The following is a 22,339-nucleotide window of genomic DNA, read 5'->3' as shown; positions in this document are numbered from 1 at the left end:
GGATTACTATCACAATGACTCAGTCATAAGTATGGTATGGTAAAACTAAATTGTTTCACGATGATCCTCAGTTTGTGAGTTTTTAGTCCCTAACATAAATTTAAAACAAAAAAAGAAAAAAATTCTGCACATTTAATTTTGTGAGATTGTCACAACAGTTTTACCTCTAAAGTCACACAAATAAATGGGAAAAATTCACTACAACATAAGGATGTTATCTTATTCCTGTGTCTGAAGAAGAAATAGAAGAAATATGGTGTACAGCTGAAAATGATTTTAATGGGAGTAGCAATGCGTCACCAATACCTTTAAGTCACTGAACAAAAAATTCCTTCATCCATGAAATAGAGAGAAGAATTAAATGAAATGGGAGAATTATGAGGTCCATCCAGAAAGTAACAAATGTTTTGAAACAAAAAATTAACAGTAAGGGAAAACCAAATTTTATTATATGCGTTTTATAAAAGGTATACTCTTAAGTTACTTTTCTACATAATCGCCATTCAAATTGTGCCACTGCGGCACAAGTTTTTCAATGCTTTTCAATACTGTCTCTGTAAAAATTGGCTGCCTCCAACTGCAACCAGTGGTTTGTACTTGCATGCAGTTCAGCATCAGTATCAAGCACTGTATAGTGAGCCATTCTTCATTGCTGGGAAGAGATGGTAGTTGCTGGGCACCAAATCCTGAATGTATGGTGGATGATCAAACACATCTCATTCAAAACTCCATCAAACCTCTTTGGTTCAATTGGCAGTGCATGGATGAGCATTGTTGTGAAAAAATGAAAATTTTGTGCTAAGTTTTCCCCGATTCTTGTTTTGTATCGCCCGCATTAACTTTGTAAGTGTTTGGCAATAACTATCTTGAGTTAACTGTTGTGCCAAGTTCAAGGAAGTCAACGAGAATCACTCTCTTTGAATCCCAAAACACTGTAGCCATGATATGTCTTGCTGAAAGCATTTGCAGACACTTCTTTGGTTTCCTTGGATAATTTGTGTGTCTTCATTCCATCAACTGCCAGTTTCTTTTACAAATGACATGCTTCACCCAAGTCTCACCCACAGTTATGATACAATCAGTAACCTTGTTAGCATTTTTCTCATAATCTTTGAGGAATGACAGTGCTGCAGCCAGTCTGTTTTTTTATGGCCTCCCTTGCGATTTTGGGAACCCTCCTAGCACAAAATCTGTGGTAACCAAGCTTCTCTGCCACAGCTTCATGCACCAAACTCCACGAAATTTGGGGAAAATGTTACAGAAGTTCGTAATCAAAAAACAACGATTTTCATGAATTTTTGTTGTTGTTTTTAAACACCAGTTAGTCAGTCACAAGGCTAGGCCTACCACTGTGGTCCTCATCATGAACAATGGTACAGCCATTTTTAAAACTGATACATCAGTGCCCTACTTGGCTACCTGTTATAACGTCAAGTTTAACACATATATTTCAGAACGACACAACACATATAAGTCACAGAGTAAGTTGACAAGCACGACATGTGTACACGTTAGCATTCGAATGAGCACTGAGTCCCAGTCTAGCGGCCGCTGCTTGGCTGGCCGCTTAGGTGGCACAGCTGCTGCATGGCTGGCAGACAGCGCCGCACGTAGAGGACGCGCGTAATTGCACGGCGGCGCTTTGAATGATCGGCGAGTCACAACACTACCACTCTGTTTCTTTTTCATACATATAAAGGTTGCAATAAATTTCAACTGGTCTGCAGTTTTATGCCAACAAAAGCCTAATCACAGATCGCCCCTCACAAATAGTGGGATTTTCTGCTGCAGCATACATTCCCAACATGTCACACAGAGCAATGTAGCAGAAACACAGATCACACACTACCACAGCCGGATACATTCTGGGTGTAGGAATGTTATAGCACCAAGATGGCAGCTGTAGCTCAGCCCACCACCAGAATAGATCAAAATGTCTGTTACTTTCTAGATAGCCTTCGTATTATAGGATTATGGGGAAGTTATACTAAGGTCACCAACTAATAACTACATTTTTTTCCTTGCTTTATTTGGTTTTGGAATTAAAACTCATCACAGGAAATCCAGTGAACCTTTTCCCCTTCTAGTTTCTTACACATTTCCTTTCTTATACTTCTCTCAGAAAATTTTAGCAGGAACTCAGTGTAGAGGATGAGAATTCATCATTATTCTTTGGAATTTCAGTTCTCTATTGTGGATTACCAATTTTTTTAATTCTGTGAATGGTTCAGTCAAGCAGTACTTCATATACATATTATTAACACTTTTTCATGACATTTCATTTGTCACATAAACATAAATACTAGACAAAGTCAAAGGATGTAGTTACACTATTATCTATCAAAATTGATTTACTATATAATCTTTTCTAAATACAAACTGAAGACACTGTAGAAAAAGAATTTTGGGAGACTTCTGTTACATCATCTCCATCAACTACTAACAACACATTAAAAACTTCTCCCTAAAATTTCTGGGAAGAAGTTGGATACTTCAGTAAATACTGAAAGACATACCACATTGGTGTCATCAATTAAAATGGAGAACAAATCTGTAGGTAAATTAGCTGCTGCATTCTTGTCTGAATATACACGGTGGATGGAAAGTTTCTTCCTTTGTTATTAATAGAACCACTTAGATGTAAAAAGTGTCAGAAACGAATTGTAAAAGGAATTCTGTGTGTAAGTGGAACATACGGCTGCATGAAAGGAGTGTGAAAATATGCCTAAAATTTATTAGCAACAATTTTCACTGGTCATGCCTTGACTGTTTGCACGATGAAAACAAAAAACTAGCTTCCACAGTTAGTTCACATGAAAAAATTATTAAAATGCTTCGTAGCGACACTGACACTTTAGAAGCACAATCAACAGTGCAGTGCAAGAAAATTGTGACCTGAAATGTGGGAAAAAATGTTTTTGCAAAACAGCGGAGCTGACAGATGAAAAGAACCTCAAACTTGGGCAGAATGATACAAACAACAAGGCTGCTGCACCTAAGGAAGAAACTTGTGTGGAAGTCGCAAGAACCAAAAAGAAATAAAAGTGGACAATTGTGACTTACAGTGAAAGAAATTCGAAACATCACAGTAATGAAAAACAGTGCAGAAACAATGAATTCCTTGTTATAGGTAATTAAGTACTAAATTTTATTGTATGTATGTACAACAAAATTTTATCAATGGTACGATGCCGTCTGTTAACATTAGCTGTTCTTTGTTTAAGGTGAAATTTTACCACAATTTGACGTGTCTCCTGTACCTGAATCAAATGATTTAATTATGTACGTTATGAAACAAATACACCACAAATCACAAAAACAGATGCTGTATGAACTTTAAGCTAGTCTGTTTTACTTGATTAATCATAGTGAATACATCCCCATAGTTCTTTGTCTGCTGCTGGCATGTTGTTTTTATGATGGTGCACTACTAAGCAGAACATTTTCATAAATTTAATGGCCCTGTACTTGGTAAGTTAATGAGAATTTTCCATCCATTTTTTTTTTCTTTTTCTTTTGTACATATTCTTATGTCTTCAATTAATGAAAGGACAGAAAATAACTAGCCCTCTATTGCTTTTGGCCACAACCTGTAAATTTTCAGATAATGTTACGGAAAAACATTCTTACATGCATGATGATGTTACCTGTGACACAAACAGTCTGGATGTATCAGGCTTCACTGCCTTTAGCATCCTTATGTTGGCAGAAACAGCTGAAAATCCAGTGATCCTAAGTGAAGGTCAAATGTATGTAAACTTGCACAAAAGCAGCTGAAAGAATGAATTATTTCTGCCACTTAGGTCACATCCAATAAGATTTTTATGGTATGTAAAACTCATGATAGCACGGATTATGAAAGTTCCTGGCAGATTAAAAATGTGTGCCGGACTTAGATTCAAGCACGGGATCTTTGCCTTTCATGGGCAAGTGCCCTACCAACTGAGCTACCCAAGCATGACTCATAACCCATCCTTACAGTTTTACTTCCGCTAGTACCTTGTCTCCTACCTTCCAAGCTTCACAGAAGCTCTCCTACAAAACTTGCAGAACTAGCACTCCTGCAAGAAAACATGCTGGCGGAAGTAAAGCTGTGGGAATGGGCCGTGAGTTGTGTTTGGGTAACTCAGCTGATAGAGCACTTGCTCATGAATGACAAAGGTCCCAAGTTCGAGTCTCTGTCCGGCATATAGTTTAAATCTTAAATCTTCATATTGCGCACACTCCGCTGTAGAGTGAAAATTTCATTCTGGAAAGATCCCCCAGACTTTCTCCAGGAGTGCTAGTTCTGCAAGTTTCGCAAGAAAGCTTCTGTAAGGTTTGGAAGGTAGGAGTCGAGGTACTGGCGAAAGTAAGGCTGTGAGGATGGGTAGTGAGTCATTCTTGGGCAGCTCAGTTGGTAGAGCACTTGTCTGCGAAAGGCAAAGGTCCCGAGTTCGGGTCTGGGGCCAGCATACAGTTTTAATCTGCCAGGAAGTTTCATATAAGTGCACACTCTGCTGCAGAGTGAAAATTTCATTCTGTAGCACAGATTATGTTTCCATGTCTCTGGAACTAAATGATTAATAAATGATTTTGACCAGATCGATGAAAGGAGACTATTGCAAAGTTCAATTTTCTTAAACATAATTGATTTACACATTGCGTATTTAAATTAATTTTTAACTTTGTCTTTGTACTGCTCAGTGATTATTTGTGTTTTTCATCTCTTCTAAGTATGTCATTAAAAATGGGATGAAAACATGAATATGTTGATTATTAGAGACAAAACATTCACTGACACTTCCGCCACAATGCCAGGCATCTTTCAGTATTCACTGCCCTCAGGATGATGAGATTTCACCGAACTAGCACGGTCTATTAACGTTGTCTCTGTTCACACCATCTGGCCACAGTAGCTTCACAAAGTTGTCAAACAAAGTGGTAGTCATGAAGTTGTGCACTATTTCTCCAGACCTGTGAATTTTAAGAACAACAACAACAACAACAACATTTGCAACATATTGACCCCACATCGGTTGTTTCATCTATGGATAACCCAGAGCTTTTGGCCAGCCAATAAAACTAATTTGTATTTTGTTGAGAACCTCCTTGTAGAACACAGATAAACAGTTCTTTCTCAATGTAGATTCACCTGGAACTGGATGTGTTGTGTACTTCTCCAATAACTGTCTGAAATGTGGATCTTCAGGATTCTCCAATATGATGCTGGAAGAGAGACTCATCTCATCCAAGTCCTTGAAAAATGATTGTGTGTTTGAAGATTGACCTGTCTGCTCAAATAACAGCATTTGTCTGCTGCCCTTTTCAACATGTCCCAATTAAAGGTGAAGAACTTCTCTCTAAAATCACGAATAAAATCTCGCATCTTCATGCTGTTGGAGCAGTTTACTTTCAGCATGTTGAACTGGACTGAATTTGTACTCAAACTGAACAGTGTGACCACGTGTGCACTGTTTATTACATTGGAAGTTGTCAGGTCAGCAAACAGACTAATGCATTACATCGACTGTCTACTGTAGTCTTGATAAATATACATAGTAAATGTTGTGTTTATATTTGTGACAATATCACCTGAAACATTGTCATGTGAGCAATAATATCCTGTTGTTATTGTTGTGTCCTTTAAGATATGACAAATATATGCATTTTTGGCAAAAGTTGGTCAACATATGAGCTATCACAAAAGAAGAGGGAAATATTACTGCACTAAATGCCTGGATTTGTGTATAAACTGTTGTGAAATTCATGCTAAAGTTCAGGGAAAAATTATGCCTTTCATTAAAATCCGGCCACATGTATAACACAGTCAACTAAAATGTGGTGCATTGTGATTAGTATATCACTTCCAGCCACTCATCTTCCTATCTACACACAACTCTGTACCTTAACAGCAAGGTGATAGCATGTAGGGAAATGGCACACTGAACTATCTGACTACCATGACAAACCTCCTTGGTTACTACATCTGCCATTTTATTTCCCGTTAGTACCCACATTCCCTGGTATCCAGCATAAGACACTTCCTTCCCCAGCCTCTGAAGGTGGATATGGGCATCCTGGATGTTTTGTGTTACTTTATCTGCTGGGTACATGTATTTCAGAGAGCGAAGGGCACTCAAGGAGTTGAAACAAGTGAAACAGTTAGCAGTTGCGACACATGTTATCTGCTCCAGTGCCCTTGAGATCATGTATAATTCCCCACTGAACTCAGTAAATTGTCACAGTAACAACTTGTTGAGTACACAATAAGGGAAAACAAGAAAGCAGAAAAGAGACTCCATCTGCTTACACTCATCTGTGAATGCAGCTATACTGTTGCAGTGCTCATTTAAAATATGGTAATATCTTGTATTAATAACTGATGGAGGAGTGCAGTCTCTTCTGTACCTCACCAAATCTGAAACTGCTTGGGCCTCTGCAACAATCAGATGGCAGTCAGTTCGAGCCCTAGATTAGGGTTTGTACTTGCGCTACACCAAGTGACTCCATCTTGTGCTTCACACAGATCCCAAATAGCCTTGTTGCTCTTAGACGATTTTAGAAAAAATCTTGTGGAAGAGGATGAGCAGGTGAATTCAGAAAAATGAGGCACAGCATGAGGGACTGCCACCATGTCGCGAGTGGCTGTTCCCCAGCCTCAGCACACAGACTGCGTATGGGGGCTGGTCCTGTAAGTGCCTACAGCCAGCCTGATACACTCATGGCAAATAGCGTTAATGACCATCAAGTAAGGAGGTCCCGTTGATCTGCACATTGTGCACGTATAGTCTAGATCTGACCTCACAAAAGCCTTTAAAAAGAACTGGCGCAGCCATGCCCAGTCCGTTCCCGAACACCTGTAGCGAAGTTGACTGCTTTCTGAGTCCTTGCCTTAGGTCCTTTTTGGGAGGTACCTTCTGTATCTCTTGCTGTCTTCCACAGCACAGTCACCATCTACACAGCGAGATGGCTCCACCATCTCCTCCAAAGAGATGAGGAATGTGGTATCTGCACTGCAACCCAGCTACGCACCACACAAGAGATTACTGGGAGATGCTGACCTGTTAAGACACCTGGAATTCAACCAAAGCTCATCTTACTTGTGATACTCTGTGCAGTTTGTGAGTATGCAACATCTGCCGAATACAGCTAGCACTAGCACACTTCTGTGAGCTACATGATACTGGACAGCTGAGCAGCCTTCACGGGACACCATCCAGCATCTTGACAGTCAGTGCAAGTTCCAGTCTCAATGCTCAACATCACACATGCAGGAGTATCATTTTGTTCATAACTGTAGGAGTATATTACAGACTGCAGTGCTGCCAGTCAGAGCCTAAGACACTATGGTGCAGCCTATACAGAATCTGCCTAAGCAGTGTTTCTTTACGCCAACTGAAAGACTGTGTACTCTGCATGTACCTTCCAGAACTGTGATTATATTAGTGACAAACTCTCATCAGCTCAGGATGATCTTTTTGTTGCCTCCATTCAAAACTGTTTCAGTTGCGATACAGAACCAAATGCCCCTGTACACACTCTGTGTGAGTAGTACAGTTCTTGGCTACATGGGCACATTTCTCGTCTTGTAGTGTGCATCATCTGCAACACAATACCGAAATAACCATAACAGTTTTTAATCAAAACTGAGGTCCAGGAACCTCACTAAATGTTTAAAAGGTAGACTGATATCCCTCAAATGCACATCAGGTATATTAAAAATACAGCAAGAAAGATTAAAATTCATGCCCCCCCCCCCCCCCCCAAAACACACACACACACACACACACACACACACACACACACAGAGAGAGAGAGAGAGAGAGAGAGGGGGGGGGGGCGACAGAAGCAGGGGGGGGGTTAAAAACTGTCTTGGAAGCCTACTTCTCCAGTCACTATTGCAATGTTGGAAGAGGAACAAAAACATGCAAAATCAAACACAAATAAGGAGAACTGTACAAGAATTTTACCATAGACGTTAATCTGTTCATGGCTATGGCACAGTGAGTAACACTTACAATCACCTCTGGGGAATAAAATTCTACTGCTCAAAACTATTTAACAGCACATCACCAACTTGGTACCTAAAAAAATGTTTTGATAAGAAGGAGCAAATGAATATGGATAGGTGGCCATAAAAGCCCCACGAGTGGAGTTGTCCAGGAATATCATGACTCAGTACCCCTTTACAATGATATCCATTTATGAAATCCTGCTGCAGAGTTGTCTCTCACAGGGTCAGGTTGACAACTATGAACAGACATCTCCGAACCTACCTGAGAGCAGCTAAGGATTGCCCAGCCTAACCACTAGTTAAGGCAACACTCCTACAGCTACTGGGACACTTTTGGTTCTTCCCTGGTTTGAGGAGAGGGAGTCACATTTGCCTCCCTCTTTGAGTTGGAAAATTATACTATTTGCCATATCGAATTTAAACATTCTATAACGATTCTCAATGATGCCATTTGCCAGCTTTGCAGAATGTAGCACTGGATTTGGCCATGACTGGATGTAGTATCATGACCCTCAAAGAGTGCTGAATCCAGCTCTCATTTGGAGAAATGGTAGTTGTATGATTCAGAATTGTTGGAACCAAAGTCCAACTTATTCTCCATCCATGGTCACACATTAATGGTGAAATGCTAGATCCTGACTGGTAGTGGCAGTAGCCACTGCAAAATGCTCTGCCACTGCCTGGGCGATGTCTCTGGGCATTGTTTGAAGGTACATCTGCTTCAGCACTGCTGCTATTGCTGACTGACTGCATTTACTGGAAATTCTCTTGATAGCTTCCCATACTTTCATAGAACAAGTGGAGAGGTTGAAAAACTCCAGGAATGCTTGCCATGACCTTTTCTTGCTCTCCTTGATAATAGGTCCGCATTTGGACGCCACTTAAACCATCACAGAACCTTATGCCTTACCAGGATTGCTGAGTGGCCTCATCACACCCCCTGAGGTACAAGCTAATGTAAAATAAGGACTTTGGAATGAATACGTTGGTGGCATAATGGATCACATGTGTGATGTTTTCTGCTCGTTTCTGGATGTTGCTGTAGTGTTTAAACACAACTAGCTGGCTGAACAGCATCCATTTTGCTCTGTTAATTGTCCATCTTGCTGGCTTCTTTTTAAAGATTGCTCCACATGGTAGATGGATCCAGAGTGTTAGGTGATCACTGGAATGAAGGTCATCAGTAACTGCCCACTTAGCAAAATCTGTGAGGGATGGAGGGCAGAAAAAGAGGTCTATGGGTGAGGATGACCCATTAACAGCTCTGAAACGAGTGGGACTGTGCACGCTGAAGAGAGACAGCTCCAGAGGCATCATGAGGCCCTCTAAAACTTGATGCCTGGGGAAACTAGACAGTGAGCTCCATAATACATTATGAGAATTTAAACCTCCCTGTAGGAGAAATGGTCAGGGCAGTTGTTCTGTTAGCTCTGTGAGAGTGTCAGAATCTATTGTCGGCTGTATACATCACATCTGAATCATCATATCTGAATCTGCCCCTGTAGATGAACAGTGGAGTGCATACGCTAGCAGACTGCGTGGCTGTGCTTCAGAAGTCTTGGGAAAGCCTCAGAAGAAGCACCAGGACTGGTTTGACGACTCAGATCCAGAGATCAGAAAGCTAATTAATGATTTCAGAACCTCTCTTCGCACCCCTGATGATAACAAGTGTAGAGCAGAGCATTACAATCTGAAAGTGAAGGTACGTGCTCTCAAAGACAGTTGGTGGACAAATAAAGCAAATGAAATACAGCTATATGCCGACACACACCAAACGGGCAGATTCTTTGAGTCCCTGAAAACTATCTTTGGTCCAAGAGTTGGGAAGATAGCACCAGTCTATAACAAAGGTAAAAGTTGTCGGCTGACGCAACAGAGTGACATCCTGTCTCGGTGGGCGGAACATTTTAATGACGTTCTTAATCCCGACCATCAGACAACCGATATTCCATACATAGAAGCACTTGAAGACCTGCCAGTTGAGGAACAACTTGTGGATGCGCCTTCCTACAATGAATTCATTTCAGCACTGGCTAAGCTGAAAAATGACAAAACAGCAGGATTAGATAACTTGCCATCAGAGCTATATAAATATGGGGGGCCAAACATCAAGAAACCATTGTTTGCTCTGATCTTAAGGATTTGGGAGTATGAAATGATTCCACAAGACTGGAAAGATGCTTGTATTTCCAAGATCTATAAAGGCAAGGGTGACATATCAGACTGCAGCTCCCACAGGGGCATCTCTCTTCTCTCAGCAGCAGGAAAAGTCCTTGCCCACATAATTAACACCCGGTTAACACACTTTGCAGAAAAACTGCTACCAGAGACCCAGTGTGGCTTTCGCCCAAACAGAGGCACAGTGGATGCCATACTTGTTGTCAAACAAATGCAAGAGAAAAGTTTAGAGCAACATCGGCCTTTGTTCATGTGCTTTGTAGACCTGGAAAAAGCCTTTGATCGTGTCCCACGGGAAGCTCTCTGGATCATACTAAAGAAGACTGGGTGCCCTGACAAAATTGTCAGTTTGATTCGGCAGTTTCATGAAAACATGATGGCAAAAATCCGCCATGAGGACAAGCTCTCAGAACAGTTTCCCGTGACATGTGGTGTAAAACAAGGCTGTGTTCTGGCTCCCACACTCTTCTCACTTTACTTCGCAGTTGTTATGAGAGACGCGACCAAAGCCTGTAGTAATCAAATTAGTCTCGACACAAGGACAGACAAAAGTGTCTTCAACATCTCTCGCCTCAGAACAAAAAGTCGCGTAACCAAACTATCCATCTTAGAGATTCTGTACGCGGATGATGTATGCATGATGGCTAATTCTTGCGAAACTCTTCAGACTTACATAAACCTGCTAAATGCCTCCTGCAGAAGATTTGGCTTAGCCATTAGCATCACTAAGACGCAAGTTCTTAAACAACCACTTAGAGGTCTTAATGCAGATGACTCTAGTATTGAGATAAATAACAAACCCTTGCAAAATGTGTCAAAGTTCAAATACCTGGGAAGCCAAATTAGAAGTGACAACAGCCTGACATCGAAAATCGCAGCGCGTATAGCCAGCGCAGCCTCAGCCTTCGGTAAGCTTAATGACCGAGTATGGAAATCACATGATCTCAAACTACAAACAAAAATTGCAGTCTACAAAGCATTAGTATTATCCACCTTACTCTATGCCTCGGAAACCTGGTGCTGTTACAAAGCTGACATTAAGAAGCTAGATAAATTTCATCTTCGATGTCTGAGATCAACTCTGCGCATCAAATGGGAAGACCGTGTCCCAAACACGGAGATTTTGCGCCGCTTGAAACTGGCTGGTATTGAAGCTTTAATAATGAAACATCAACTGAGATGGAGTGGTCACATAGTACGCATGGATGACAGTAGGCTACCTAAAGTGGTGTTCTACTCGCAGCTCTCGTGCGGGAAGAGGAGGAAAGGTGGTCAACACCTGCGATATAAAGACACCATTAAACGCCACCTTTCAGCCTGTGGCATCCCAAGCAACCGTTGGGAGGAGCTAGCATTGCGCCGATCGGAGTGGCGATCAACTGTACATAAGAGCATCGAACAATTCGACCAAAAGCGTGTAATGGACCTGGATGCTAAAAGAGAGCTCCGAAAATCTCAGCTCAAGCCTGTCTACACGTATACTTACAACTCTGCTGGTCAACTTCACTGTGCTCCATGCAACAGGATATTCAAAGCGAAATTCGGATTCGCGAGCCACATCCGAGCCTACCACAACAAGGACAGAGAAGACTGACGGAGTCGCTGTCGCCGGACACGGCGAGGAGGACATCATCATCACATCACAGGACGCTGAAAGATTGCAGGTATGTTCATTGATCGGTGTGCATGCAGAGTATACTGAAAAATTAATAGATCCATTTTCTGCCACCAGGTGAAAATATGGCACTGAAAGCAGTCAGACTGTGGTGTGGGTGCAGGAAAAGGGTAGGAATGATCAAACACATGATAATTGTGGCTCTGTCACATTTATCACAATAAAGTCACAAGTTACAACATGTGTACAATATTATCACCTGACTCTCCACTTGCTGTAACTGTAACAGAGAATGGTTCACAATTCTTGCAGTATTCCAGTGTAATCATAGCGATATGTTGTTGTATGTTATCCTTCAGAACAGGAGGAGTTCCAATACACCCCTGATAGACACTATCTTTCAGATATCCCCACAACCAGAAGTAAACATGGTTTACATTGGGGGGCCTGATAGACCACACATCTTGAAATTGCCAAGAGATGATGCGGTTCCACTGAAGGGTTTGCGAAGCAAAACTTTAATCTGGTGAGTGACATGGTGTCATCCCATCTTGCATAAAAACAATGGTGTGGACACAGCTGCATTCTTGCAAAGCTGGAATCACATGTTGCACAAGAAGGTCCTTACAAAGTACAGGTGTCGCTGCACACCTAACAGGCTGTCAACAATCATCACCTCCAAGAAAAATTGACTCGGAATGAAGGAGCTTGTGAAACCACACGACACAATCATGTCAGCTGTGTGCAGTGGATAACCCTGCAAAACATGTGGCAGAGCAGGAAGTCACAAGCAACACTTCTGCGCATTAATGGCACTTGTAGACCTGAGGAGTAGTGCATGTTATTTACAAACATTGTTACCTCTCCCCTGATCCCTTCCCAGGTCAGGTCGTCCTCGTGGTGGAGAGTATAGCCCTGTAGCACAGGGACGCAAACAGGTTTCAAATGTGTTTCTTGGAAAAGTGGATGACTTACAAAACATTTAAAAAAGATGTTGACTTCTGCGGGCACAACAATTCTGATTACAAACTTAGATTTTTAAGAGTGACCTTCATATTGTTTATACAGAATACAATTAACTAACTGCTGGGGCAGGGCTCATCTCCTTTACTACATTTTATTTGCAGACCTAAACATACAAATCACCTTCTAGTGTTTGGCAAAGGATACTCAGATACCACTATCACATCCCCTGCTGTCTTTGCTGTTTCATTCTTGAATGATGAACAAGAGGAAAACCTGTCGGTACACTTGGATTTTTCTTATTTTCCCATAAAGTAAAGTAAGATGGCGGCCACTGAGTGACGCGCGTTTCTTTGGCTCACGAGTTTTTCCACTCATTGAAGATGTTACAGAGAAGTGCGGCAGTCCACAACGTGTGCATCCGACTAAACAAGTGTTACTTGTCGTGGTGTGTTGTTCTCTGTTGATTACCACAAGTGATAAGTGAGTGAAAAATGGGAAGAGCACGAGTAAGCGGCAGCAGGCGAGGCTACAGGGGCTCAGACAGCGCGAGCGCCCGGTCTCTGGCGGCAGGTGAGGCCTCGCTTCCCGACATCGGGGAGCTCGTCCGGTCCCAGGTGAGTGCGGCACAGCACAGTAAAGACACGCTAGACGTAATCGTGCAATCCATCACGGACTCTGTGACGGCCGCGGTCATGGACAAACTGCAAGAGTCTGTCGGGCGCAACAGCACCGAAATCCAGTCTCTTAAAAAGTCCCTGGCCGCACAAGAGAAAAAAGCCGCCGATCTAGAAGCTAAACTGTCTGCGGCCACTGATGAAATTGAGCAGTATCAGCGAAGGAACAACTTGCGCTTGTTCGGGGTAGCTGAAAACGATCGTGAAAACACCGACGACCTGGCCATTAGCCTCGTGCGTGAGAAACTTGGCGTGCAGATCGACGTGGCCGATATTGACAGAAACCACCGTGTTGGGTGCAGGATACCAGGTGCCATGAAAACCAGGCCCATAATAATTAAATTTGTGTCATACTGGAAAAGAGCTGAAGTGTTTGCTCAGAAAAGAAAACTCGCCAAGAGTGGGGTTACCCTGAGGGAAGATCTGATGCGTGAAAGACTAAAAGTTTTGAATACTGCGATCACACAGTTCGGCCTTCAAAATGTATGGACCCAGGATGGCAGGATCGTAGTCAAGACGGAAGGAGGGAGGAAAACGGTGACGAACATGTCCGAAGTGAAAGACTGAGCGAAATCTCGCGAGACACAAAGTCTCATATTGTACTCTGTCTAATATAAGTTAATTTTTATTCTTTCTTTTCAGTTTTTTACGTAAATATTGCTTCGTTATTTCTATAAGTACCATAAGTACTCTATTTAAAACCAGTCAATTGTTTCACATCAATATTGCTTCTTTATTTGTCTATCATAAGTACTCATGTATATTCATATTGTCAGTCAAACGGGAATTAACATTCTCCATTAACAGGAATCTCCTTAAATCCGCCTTTCTATATCTGTTATTTTCATCCTCGTCACTACCACTACTACTACTATTATCTTTTCGTAACCACTACTGCCACTTTCCATCTTTCTTTTCGCTCCCTTCTCCAATACCTCCAGCTTGTCTTTCACCTTTAGCCCACAGACGCTTGAGTCAGTCAAGACCTTGGACACACCTGTAAATATGTCTTCCCCCGCGAATTACAGCTTTTGTCCATCTTCTGGCCAGCAGGTAGACGGAGCGCGCTCGGTCCTACAGGCGGCCACAATGGGACGGACCGGTTCCGGCGGCGGGCTCTTTGTGGCCCACGTGAACGCTCAGTCGCTAACGGCTCACTTCGACGAGTTCTGTGACCTGTTCTGCCAATCGCTGTTCCGTATCATCCTCGTCTCTGAAACTTGGTTGAAACCAAACATTTCTTCTGACGCTATCCGAATCACTGGTTACTCTCTCCTAAGGGCAGATCGTGAAACACGACGCGGGGGTGGTGTGGATGCCTATGTTCGCTCTGATCTGAGACCTACTATACTATGCACATCGGATGCAAAGGGCGAAGAAGAAGCAAGAGTTCTTGTTTTTCGAAATAAATACATCAAATCAGAAACTGCTAATTGGAGTAATCTATAAACCTCCAAACGTCGGTGCTATGTCCTCCTTTCAGTCTGCCCTGTCCTCGCTCGTGACACTGTATGAACACATAATCATTATGGGCGACACAAACATCAACTTACAGTTAAAATCTCCCTCTGCAGAAAAACTAAGGAGACTGTTCCACTCCAATGATATGAGTTTAACACCGCTGGACCCAACTCATCACACGCCACACAGCCATACACTCATAGATATAATGGCAACAAAGCGACCAGATAAAATAATTCGCCCCAATCAGACATCCACTCCAGGACTCTCTGCTCATGACGTGATATTCTTAAATTACTCAGTGCATACTACCAAAGAAAAATCTCACCTGGTAACCTACAGAAACCTAAAAAATGTTAACCATGACGCTCTTCAAAAGGATTGCTCAGACATCCCTTGGCTTGATATAAGCAATGAACCGACTTTAGACGGAAAAATTCGGGAATTATGTCGCAAAATTATTGCACTGTATGATAAACATGCTCCTCAATGCACTGTCACGGTAAAGAGAGCTCCCGCTCCATGGCTCACCACTGCATTATGCCAGTTAATGAATAAACGTGATGCTGCACATAGGGCCTTCAAGCGTAACCCAACTCCCGAGGCGTACGAAGCTTATAGGAAACTCCGAAATAGAACCAAGCAAAGCGTGAGGAATGCTAAAATCAGACATGCCTGCTCTGTTGTATGCGGCATATCAAAACCTGCTGCACTGTGGAAAAAGCTGCGCAGTTTCGGTATAGGGAAGCGAAGATCTGACGCTGTTTATCAAGCGTCTGCAGAAGAATTAAACGATTTCTTCTCAACAGCTGTAAACTGCCACGCAGCGTCAAATTACCAGCCCCAAGATATCAATCTCTCGAGAGACAAGTTTTTCCTAAAACATGTCACTACCGGCACAGTACACAAGGCAATTATGAGAATCTCTTCCGAGGCAGTAGGAAATGATGGAGGGAGCATTGGCATGATTAAGAACATTGTAGACACTATTACTCCAGTTATCACAGACATCTTCAACCTGTCTCTTGTCAGTAGTACATATCCTACTGAGTGGAAGCAAAGTTTAATTCAACCTATACCCAAGACTGACAACCCTAAGTCGCCAGGTGACTACAGGCCGATCAGCATACTACCTGCAATATCTAAAGCCCTAGAATGCATCGTCCATGAACAGCTGACGGATTGCCTTAAAACTCATAACATCCACAGCAAATATCAGTCAGGCTTTCGAACGCACCATAGTACAGCCACTGCATTAATCAAAGTAACTGATGACATTAAAGATGCTATGGACAGACGTGAAGCTACCATCCTAACACTGCTTGACTTTAGCAAGGCTTTTGATACAGTTGACTTCGATATATTACTAATTAATATGAAGCAGCTGAATTTCTCAAACAGCGCAATACACTGGTTCGACAGCTACCTCAAAAACAGAAGTCAACAAGTCATTTGTGGGCCGGAAAAGTCATCATGGAAAAACGTGAGCTCTGGAGTTCCCCAAGGCTCCGTCCTTGCTCCATTACTCTTCTCACTGTACATTAATGATATTTCTTCAGTGATTCACTCCTGCAACTACCATCTATACGCCGAGACATCCAACTGTACATAAGTGCAAGCCCCAAGAACATTGCTGACGCAGTAGCGAGTATGAATGCAGATCTTTGCTCTGTTTCTCGATGGGCACAGAACCTAGGTCTGAAACTAAACCCCAATAAATCCCAGATCATACTTATATCTCATCCAAAGTTAATCAGTCGGTACTTTCGCGAAACAGACCCTCAAATACTCCTCAATGGTACCCAACTACCATACCAAAAAACAGTAAAAGACCTTGGAATAATCTTGGATGAACACCTAAACTGGGAAGAACAAACAGTCACAGCTTGCCGGAAATCGCTCTCCTCCCTACATGCAATTCAAAAATTTAGAAAAATATTTCCAACCCATGTTAAACAAAAATTAGTCCAAACGTTAGTCTTGCCTAATCTTTACTACTGTGATGTAGTTCAACACGGCACAAACAGTGAAAATTCGAGATGCCTCGAGCTAGTGATGAATGCTTGCGTTAGATACGTATGCAATATACGGTTGTATGATCGTATCAGTCCTTCATACTCCCAGCTAGGTTGGATACGCCCACATAAGGCATGCGATCTCCACACAATGTGCTTACTTCATCGATTTCTTAGCCACTGGTGCCCCCAATACTTATCTTCTCACATTAAACACCTATCATCATTCCACAAGCACAATACCAGATCGGATAAGTCTAGCATCTTGGTTGTACCTTTACATAACACAAAATCTTTCTCCGTGTCATTCTCCATCTCAGCCATACGACTATGGAACCTACTCCCCTGTGATCTGCGTCTTATCCAGAACCACTCAACATTCAAGAGGGAACTCAGGACTTACATATTAGGGACGGTATAGCCACCACTGTTGTGCCTCTCTCATCTTTTTCTTTCTCCTCTCCATCATAGCTTCGAATTTTACCATTCTATTTCTCTTCCTCTAACCTATCTACCTCTTCTATATCTCTTTCACCCCATTCTATCGTCTTATGTCTCTGCTTGATGAGAATAACTCACAAGCTGCAAGAATATAACAAGAAAATTCCCAACTAGCAATAGGACTGACATTCATAAAAGAAAAATATGCTTACTTTCATATACATAGTCATTACTATTATTATTATTATTATTATTCTTGATTGTTATAATTATTTTTGATTGTTATAATTATCATTGTACTACTTTTATAATCTCTATTTTTTTTCTTTAACATTAATACTGTATAACATGTTATATGTCCTTAATGTTCTGTAGAAACTGAAATTTGTTGAATCTGAGTATGCCTGGTTAGGTGTTAGAGAGGGCCTGAAGGCCCTAATCTTGCCAGGTAAAATAAATGCATAAATAAATAAATAAATAAATAATGGCCATTTTGCAAACTGTTCATGTTGCCCAGCTTCTCTTGAGACTGACACATGTAAAAACAGCAACAGCACTGTAAATTTAGATCGCCTTTGGTCAATTTACATCAAGAGGAAATATATGAAGTATGTCTTCCAGACTGAGTTCAAATTCGAAACAAATATGGCTAGAATGCAAAGATTTCTGTTTAAAAAATAATGGGTGCTTCCATAAGGGTCTTCTTAATAATACTTGTAAAACCAGTCAAATAACAGAAGTTTATTATGAACTACAAGAAAACTTAGAACTGTTTGTTTCAATTAAATGCATAAGGAATTTTTCTGCAAGTGTTTGGAATCTAGTTATAAGTCATTAAGTGAAACATAATCCAAAATACGTATTCACATGAAAGCCACTTCACAATTGTTATACCAACACTGAACTCACTTTCAGTTCAGACAATTCCTTTCAAGCCACCCACAATCTGCTTTCATCATTTCAGGGAAATGAGGAAATGCATAGTAGAGTGTGCAATGCATCTGGGTTATTAGCAGCCTTGCATGTACAAATAAAAGTGCCAGAAAATAAAGTACCGTTATCACTGTAAAAAAAAGAAAAGGACTGATAAAAATGTAGTCCCAAAAAATAAATAAGCTATATTATGAAACACCATGAAAATATCATTCTAAAAAGATCTTCAGAACTGCAATGAAAAACTCCTTCTTAGCAATCTCAATAGGAAGCTAGGTGATACAGCAAATTTTAAAGTTTCTTCACAGGTGTATTTTTCTCTACCTAAAATAGAAGGCAAATCAGTAGCTAAATCCAAACACATCTCTCTTATCAGAATATAAAATACCCCAAGTCAAGGATGGCAAGACAAAAGTGCCAAAAATGTTCTCATCTTATGGTGGTTGTTGTTGTGGCCTTCAGTCCAGAGACTGGTTTGATACAGCTCTCCACACTACTCTACCCTGTGCAAGCTTCTTCATCTCTGAGTAACTACTGCAACCTATGTCCTTCTGAATCTGTTTAGTGTATTCATCCCTTGGTCTCCCTATATGATTTTTACCCTCCGCGCCTCCCTCCAAAACTAAACTGATGATTCCTTGATGCCTCAGAACGTGTCCTACCAACCGATCCCTTCTTCTAGTCAAGTTGTGCCGCAAATTCCTCTTCTCCCCAATGCCATTCAGTATCTCCTCATTAGTTACATGATCTACCCATCTAACCTTCAGCATTCGTCTTTGGCACCATATTTCGAAAGCTTCTATTCTCTTCCTGTCTAAACTATTTATCGTCCATGTTTGACTTTCATGCATGGCTACACTCCATACAAATACTTCCACAAAAGACTTCCTGACACTTAAATCTATACTCGATGTTAACAAGTGTCTCTTCTGCAGAGACGCTTCCCTTGACATTGTCAGTCTACATTCTATATCCTCTCTACTTTGTCCATCATCAGTTATTTCGCTCCCCAAATGGCAAAACTCATCTACTACTTCAAGTGTCTCATTTCCTAATCTAATTCCCTCAGCATCACCTGGTTTAATTTGACTACATCCCATTATCCTCATTTTGCTTTTGTTGATGTTCATCTTATATCCTCTAAAAGACAATGGCCTTTCCATTCAACTGCTATTACAGGTCCTCTGCTATCACTGACAGAATTACAATGTCGTTGGCAAACCTCCAAGTTTTTATTTATGCTCCATTGATTTTAATTCCTACTCCAAATTTTTCTTTTGTTTCCTTTACTGCTTGCTCAATATACTGATTGAATAACATTGGAGATAGGCTACAGCCCTGTCGTGCTCCCTTCTAGACCACTGCTTCCCTTTCATGCCCCTCAACTCTTATAACTGCCATCTGGTTTCTGTACAAATTGTAAATAGCCTTTCGCTCTCTGTATTTGACTCCTGCCACCTTCAGAATTTGTAAGAGAGTATTCCAGACAACATTGCCAAAAGCTTTCTACAAGTTTACTAATGCTAGAAATGTAGGTTTGCCTTTCCTTAATCTGTCTTCTAAGATAAGTCGTAGGGTCATTATTGCCTGATATGTTCCATTTCTACAGAATCCAAACTGATCTCTCCCCCAAGGTCGGCTTCTACCAGTTTTTCCATTCACTTGTAAAGAATTTGTGTTAGTATTTTGCAGCCGTGATCTATTAAACTAATAGTTCGGTAATTTTCACACCTGCCAACACGTGCTTTCTTTGGGATTGGAATTAATATATTCTTCTTGAAGTCTGAGGGTATTTCACCTGTCTCATACATCTTGCTCACCAGATAGTAGAGTTTTGTCAGGATTGGCTCTCCCAAAACTTTTTTCGATTTAGGTCTTTTAGTGCTCGGTCAAATTCTTCACGTAGTATTGTATCTCCCATCTCATCTTCATCTACGTCCTCTTCCATTTCAACAATATTGTCCTCACATACACCGCCCTTGTACAGACCCTCTACATACTCCTTCCACCTTTCTGGCTTCCCTTCTATGCTTAGAACTGGTTTTCCATTTGCGCTCTTGATATTCATACAAGTGGTTCTCTTTTCTCCAAAGGTCTCTTTAATTTTCCTGTAGGCAGTACCTATCTTACCCTAGTGATATATGCCTCTACATCCTTACGTTTGTCCTCTAGCCATCCCTGCTCAGCCATTTTGCACTTCCTCTTGATCTCATTTCTGAGACATTTGCATTCCTTTTTGTTTGCTCCATTTATTGCAGTTTTATATTTCCTCCTTTCATCAATTAAATTCAATATCTCTTCTGTTATCCAAGGATTTCTACTAGCCCTCGTCTTTTTAACTAGTTGATCCTCTGCTGCCTTCACTATTTCATCTCTCAAAGCTTCTTCTACTACTTCTTCTACTATATTTCTTTCCCTTGTTCTTGTCAATCATTCCCTAATGCTCTCTCTGAAATTGAATACACCTTCTGGTTCTTTCAGTTTATCCAGGTCCCATCTCCTTAAATTTCCCCCTTTTTGCAGTTTCTTCAGGTTTAATCTACAGTTCATAACCAATAGATTGTGGTCAGAGTCCACATCTGCCCCTGGAAATGTTTAAAATTTAAAACCTGGTTCCTAAATCTCTGTCTTACCATTATATAATCTATCTGAAACCTTTTAGTATCTCCAGGGTTCTTCCATGTATATAACCTTCTTTCATGATTCTTGAACCAAGTGTTAGCTATGATTAAGTTATGCTCTGTGCAAAATTCTACCACGCGGTTTCCTCTTTCATTCCTTACCCCCATTCCATATTCACCTACTAGTTTTCCTTCTTTTCCTTTCCATACCATTGAAATCCAATCCCCCATGACTATTAAATTTTCATCTCACTTCACTATCTGAATAATTTCTTTTATCTCATCATACATTTCATCAATCTCTTCGCCATCTGCAGATCTAGTTGGCATATAAACTTTTACTACTGTGGTAGGCTTGGGCTTTGTGTCTATCTTGGCCACAATAGTGTGTTCACTATGTTGTTTGCAGTAGCTTACCCATACTCCTATTTTTTTTATTCATTATTAAACCTACTCCAGCATTAACCCTATTTGATTTTGCATTTAAAACCCTGTATTCACCTGACCAGAAGTCTTGTTCCTCCTGCCACCGAACTTCACTATTCCCACTGTATCTCGCTTTAACCTATCCATTTCCCTTTTAATTTATGGCGGTACTCTATTTTTATTCAAATTAAATCAGCTTCCCTTTAACATGAGGAGCTAGAAGAAATGCACACCCTGGTAGAATTGTTTTCTGACTAGTCTTTAGTTTATTTTGTATCTGTACCTCTCTTTCTCCCAGGGAAACACAGCTTTTCTCCTGAACCAAAAGGTAACAGCACCCACAGCGCTCAAAACTGGTACGTTATTTTTTTTACAAGCACCCCTTGCTACAGTATCTACTTCATAATTTACGTGCATTTGCTGGTGATCTGTGAAGGGTATCTTGTGTGTTCTACACAGTTTTTCCATGTACATTTGCCTAATGTTCTGAAAGGCAATTAGGAAACTGGAGCAAATGAGAAAATTCTTGTATCAATTAAACTTTGATTACACTTAATCTGTTCTAGTGCCTTTAGAACATCGTTAAACTCTGTAAACTCTGCATCGAAGACCTTAAATTCACTTGGAAACCAAATTCTAAGTATCAATATCATCAACACCAATCTGGTATCATATTAGCTTCAATCCAATGTTAAAATATTCCAATCTGTCACATCAAGATTGGTATGTTGAGCCATAACTTGGAACCCAAATGAGTCACCTGAGCTTTTATAAATGAATTTTGCAGCCAATGAATGAAATGCTCTCCTCGTGGGAGTAATTCAAGATTTTAAAATAGGGTGGTCATGTGAACCATGCACAATATAATCATGACCCATAAATTCTCAAACTAAAACTCTGTAAAATCCCAATAGGGTGGGCATTCTTGCCCCTAAAGGCCTGTCACTATGCAATTTTTAAATGTTTACCCTTTTTAGAGCTCTAGTCTTGAGATATTTCATGTACAGTAACGA

At 41.0% G+C, this 22,339-nt stretch overlaps 1 protein-coding gene across 1 annotated transcript in view; it reads right to left on the bottom strand.

Annotated features, from left to right (window-relative positions):
- LOC126162288 (sterol regulatory element-binding protein cleavage-activating protein) overlaps positions 1-22,339 on the bottom strand; it is a 284,313-nt gene that overhangs the window by 142,532 nt on the left and 119,442 nt on the right. The gene's annotated exons all lie outside the window — the stretch shown is intronic.

This window comes from Schistocerca cancellata, chromosome 2, assembly GCF_023864275.1.
Source record: "Schistocerca cancellata isolate TAMUIC-IGC-003103 chromosome 2, iqSchCanc2.1, whole genome shotgun sequence".
Lineage (NCBI taxonomy): Eukaryota > Metazoa > Arthropoda > Insecta > Orthoptera > Acrididae > Schistocerca > Schistocerca cancellata.
The sequence above is the reverse complement of the archived record's forward strand: the minus strand, read 5'-3'. Positions and strand labels throughout refer to the sequence as shown.